Consider the following 5626-nt stretch of genomic DNA (forward strand, 5'->3'; position numbering starts at 1 on the left):
CTTAAAGAACTAGATATTATATACTTACAATTCATGTGTGAGAGTGAAAAGCTTTTCCAATTTTATATTCATCATCAAGACCCTTCTTCTAGGCCCTCTTTCTCAAATGGCTCATTTCCACTGATGATTTACTCCAGTGTTTTACCCAAAACGCTGACTTTTGTTTTTATCTAAGCGGGCTGCCAGGCACCTTTGTCTCACTGGGCCTTGGCTCTGGCGGACCTGCTGACTAGGAGCCAAGGCAAAGCAACAGTCTTGAATGATGCAGAGGTTGTTGATTCTGCTTGCCACAAGTCAAACTCCTGATAGAAACAACACTAGAGTTTAACATAAACTGTCGAATCGCGACCCACTGATGTGGGGGTAAGTCTCAATGGAAAAGCACCAAAACACTTGGGTCAGCGCATGTGCAAATGATCTGTTATATCATGGTTTGATGTAGATTATGGTCAAATTGTTTCACCTCATAATAATGCATGTGGCGCTAAAATGTTGAAACAGAATGATCAGAGATTTGGATTACATGTTTCTATTAAGACATTTTTTTAAAGTCATTTTGTTACATGAGTTCAAGCATCATAGGCCAGAAAAAGGTATGCAACACAGTAGACTTTGTCCAAGACAGGTGGTAGTGAAACAGTTAAGCGCTTCTGGTAGTTTTGAACATTGGCTAGGACCCAACCAGAAGGTCCAAGTATGGTCAGTTCAAAAACACTCATGGCGGAAACTGTTTCCTGTAAACAGAGGCAGACAAGACAACACTTGTCATATAGGCCACCCAAGAACGCTCAGGTTGGCAATAAATATTATTGTCAAATTGCCAATAATAAGGCATGCAAGAAATGCATTGATTTAAAACCTAATTTTGATACGTTTGTTTATAAAATTCAGTTCGCATGTCAAATCAGCTAGTTACGGTCTGAGCTAGCTGCAGCGATGGCCCACTCACTGCATTGTCGATATTGTGGTTTACTGGTTATGTTTGCATGTGTCGCCCGGAAGTACTTTTTTTGTGTTGCTGAAGAGATAATGCGCTTGAGCGATTTTGAGGCACTTGTTGATGTAGGAATGTTGAAGACCTTGAAGAGCTGGAAACATGGAGAGGCCAGATATAGCCAGCCTTGTAAATTGGGCTAAGGAACAGAAATTGCGTGCTCTGCAAGCAATACAGCGGATGAAGGCGCGCCAAGATCGCGGTGAACGGATAGACGTGGATATGGACAGCTAGGAATAAGGGTAGAGTGTAGTGGGAAGATGTGTGTTGAGGAAGAATGGTGGCAATTACAAACCATATTCTGTTGTCTCTGATGGCTCAGAAATTGAACCTGCCTAGAGTGAGGATGAATTACCTGTGGTGGCAGGTGTGGTGAAGACCTCCGAGTTTGAGCCTCGCGGATGGTCATGCAAAGGATGATTCGAGTCCATTGGGAGTGAAATCTTTTGAGAAAGTGTTTCCCTGCGTTTCGGCTGATTAAAACATTTGTTGGGTACTGTTAAATCGGTTAGCCTGATGTGGACTTTGTGTATTTCTTCCATCTAGAGCAGGGGTGTCAAACGTACGGCCCGCGGGCCGAATCAGGCCCGCAAACGGGTTTAATCCGGCCCGCGAGATGATAAAAAAAAAAAAAAAAACTTTTTATTTTTTTTATTCAATAAAATAAACTGCTGTTCCAATTGCGTCCACTGGATGGCGCAATAGCAATTGTGTTAAGCAAGCAAACTGTTTATACCGGGGCAGAGCAAGTAGGTCAAGCACGTGCAGCCAATGAGCTACTTTGTTTTGCCCGCGATATTTATTACGGCTTCTACTTTTAACATTATGTGCTTTGGCACCCTCATTGCCCCAATATGTCTCTGTCAAAAAAGAGAAAAGTGGACACAGAGTGCAGAGTGTTCCAAGAAAAATGGTCATCCTATTTAATCACGGAATTGAATGGGAAAGCTGTATGTTTGGTGTGTTCAGAGCATGTTGCAGTGCTGAAAGAATATAACCTTCGTCGCCACTATGTGAGTCTTCATGCCGACAAATATGACAACTTTCAAGGACAGCGGAGATGAGAGAAGGTGAATGAACTGTTGGCGGGTCTGAAGAAACAGCAGTCTGTGTTTACTCACAGCCGAGACATCAGTGACGCTGCAGTGAAAGCTAGCTACCTCATTGCTAATGAAATCGCAGTGGCTTCAAAACCATTTAGTGAGGGTGAATTTGTAAAAACATGCATGATGAAGGCAGCGGAGATTGTGTGCCCTGAAAAGCGGCAGGCTTTTGCAAATATCAGCCTGACAAGAAACACAGTTGCAGACAGGATTTCCGATCTTTCAGTGGATTTGGACAGCCAGTTGAAGCAAAAAGTAAAGTCATTTATTGCGTTTTCGGTTGCAATTGATGAAAGCACGGACATTACAGATGTTGCACAACTGGCCATTTTTTCATCCGCGGAGTTGATGACACATTGACCGTCACCGAGGAGTTCGTGGAGTTGGTGCCGATGACAGATACAACGACAGCAGCTGATATTTTTACCGCACTCGTCGGCGCGCTGGACAGGGTCGGAGTGGACTGGTCCCGCGCTGTCAGCCTGGCTACAGATGGTGCGCCCTCAATGATCGGGAAAAAAGCAGGCGTTGTGACAAAGTTCAGAGAGAAAGTGCAATCTGCAAATGGAGGACGTGATTTTTTGACTTTTCACTGTATTTTGCACCAGGAGGCTTTGTGTTGCAAGTCATTAAAGATGGATAACGTCATGAAGGTGGTCATCCAAACTGTTAATTTCATCCGATCCAGAAGCCTGAATCACCGTCAGTTTGACAGCCTTCTCAGAGAGAAAGACCACATCTATGGCCTGCCATACCACACTGAGGTAAGATGGTTAAGCCGAGGTGCTGTGCTGAGGCGTTTCTTTGATTTACGAGAAGAAATTGAACAGTTCATGGAAGAAAAGGGCAAACCAGTGTTAGAATTTCATTCCGCAGAATGGATGCCGGACCTTGCATTTATGGTGGATGTTACAGAGCACCTGAATAACTTGAACAAACAGCTGCAAGGGCGCAACAAAGTTGTCACGCAGTATTATGACAGCATACGTTCTTTCAAGTTGAAGCTGTCATTGTGGGAGACGCAACTTGCCGGTGGTGATGCAGCTCACTTCCCCTGTCTGAAAAATGTGTGCGCGACCCAACATGTGGCAGACATGAAGCAGTTCAAAGATAAAATAACGGGACTGTTACGGGAGTTTGAGCAACGCTTTCAGATTTATGTTTATATGTTTTTATGTTGATGTGCTATTGTTTTTAATTGTTTTTATTTTATTTGTATATTTAACCTATTCTTGTCTCTGTGGTTCTTGCACTTGTTTGGGGAACAGGATTTCATTATTTTTATCTACATTTCTGCCTGAGAAATGACACCCTGATATAGTTCTGTGATCTGTGATATACTTCTGTGAATCACTGAGGCATTGTGTGTTTGTGTGTTCTTTGTCCTCAGAACTTTCAAATAACTTGAGGTGTTTTATGATTAATAGTGATGTTGTGCTTTTGGACACTGTCCTCAGGCTCCAGCTTTATGTTTTTATGTTGATGTGCTATTGTTTTTAATTGATTTGATTTGATTTGTTTATTTAACCTATTCTTGACTCTGTGGTTCTTGCACTTGTTTGGGGAACAGGATTTCATTATTTTTATCTACATTTCTGCCTGAGAAATGACACCCTGATATAGTTCTGTGATCTGTGAAACAGTTCTGTTAATCACTGAGGCATTGTGTGTTTGTGTTCTTTGTCCTCAGAACTTTCAAATAAATTGAGGCGTTTTATGATTAATAGTGATGTTGTGCTTTTGGACACTGTCTTCAGGCTCCAGCTTTATGTTTATATGTTTTTATGTTGATGTGCTATTGTTTTTAATTGATTTTATTTTATTTGTATATTTAACCTATTCTTGACTCTGTGGTTATTGCACTTGTTTGGGGAACAGGATTTCATTATTTGTATCTACATTTCTGCCTGAGAAATGACACCCTGATATAGTTCTGTGATCTGTGAAACAGTTCTGTTAATCACTGAGGCATTGTGTGTTTGTGTGTTCTTTTTCTTTAGAATTTTCAAATAAACTTGACGTGTTTTATGATTAATAGTGATGTTGTGCTTGTACTATTTTGGACACACTGTCCTCAGGCTCCAGCTTTATGTTGTATGTTGATCGTATTAAAACAAAGAAAACAATCTGAAGTTGTTGTTTTTAAGTTATATATACCATGATTTTTCCGGTCCGGCCCACTTGGGAATAGATTTTCCTCCATGTGGCCCCTGAGCTAAAATTAGTTTGACACCCCTGATCTAGAGGGAGCGGGCGCTTCGCCTCAAGTGACTAGGGACAAGCTCTGTGACTTGCTTTGATCTCAGGAGCAGGGCGCCTTTGAAAGGAGTGATTACTGGGGTGGCATTAAGTGTTGAGGTGGAGCAACTGAAATGGAAAATTCCCAGTGTCTGTGACGCCCGTCGTTTGGTGCGACGCAGACCCAGTGGTGAAACTGAGAAAACATTGTCTGTCCTTTTGAGTTTTGAAGCAGAGTTTTTACCTGATAAAGTCATGTTAGGATATAATATAATAATAATAATAATAATAATAATATGTCAGGATATGTCAGTGAGAGTTTTTGTGCAGAACCAACTAAGGTGTTTCAGAAGCTTATGTTCATGTTGCAGTAGTGTGTAGGAGGGAGATTCCGAGATGTGAGAAGTGTGCAGGAGGGCATGGTACAAAGGAATGTGTAGTATCGGTGGGGAAAACTGTGTCAGTTGTGTGGGTGCCCATGTTGCTGGGGATCAGGAGTGTCCGGTGTGAGAGAGACAGGTTGAGATTGCAAGGGTCAGAGTAGAACAGAAGGTGTCATATGCTGAGGCAGTGAAGAGAGTAGAGGATGATGGGTCAAGGGGGAGTACTAGGCCTAGGACAACCACAGAGTGCTGCAGAGAAGTACTTGGGTGTACAAGGTTTTACTGCAGAAGAGTTACAAGGTGTGTTGAACGAGAGTCCCGTCCTCCCAGACCATTGGCCTGGTGTTGGATTAGTTAGGGGCAAGGTAGTGGAATGGGGGTGGTGATTTAAAAAATAAATAAATAGTGGTATATAGGTGTAGGGTTAGTTGGTGGTGCCATTTTTTCCTAGGGGAACAGGACTAATGAAGATAATTTAATGTAGGTAGGACGTGACTGGCCTCGCACTCCTGGACAGTAAATGGCGTGTATGTGCCTTCAAAGTTGGATACGATCCGCCAACCCAATCTCAAAGAAGAAGAAGAAAAAATATTGCATGTGTCCTTGGAGCCACAGCCAACCGTACTTTAAGCATTCCCTGCAGAAGGCCAGACATGATTCAAACGCAGCAACAGGTTCCGGTTATACAGCTAGCTAGCTAGCTAGCTTGTGAGTTTGTTGCGTGTACTTCACTTTGGCTTTGTTTGCAATTTTATAGTCCTGCGGTAGCTACGTCATATGATCTTTACCTAATTTTTGCGGGGTAATTTGCTCAGTTTTGATTGGTAGACACAAACATTTATAAACAAAAAGTGATGAGTGAATGAAGCCATTTTGGAATGTAACAAAATATCACACAACAATTGTAA

Source organism: Coregonus lavaretus, assembly GCF_964263955.1.
Source record: "Coregonus lavaretus genome assembly, chromosome: 39".
NCBI lineage: Eukaryota > Metazoa > Chordata > Actinopteri > Salmoniformes > Salmonidae > Coregonus > Coregonus lavaretus.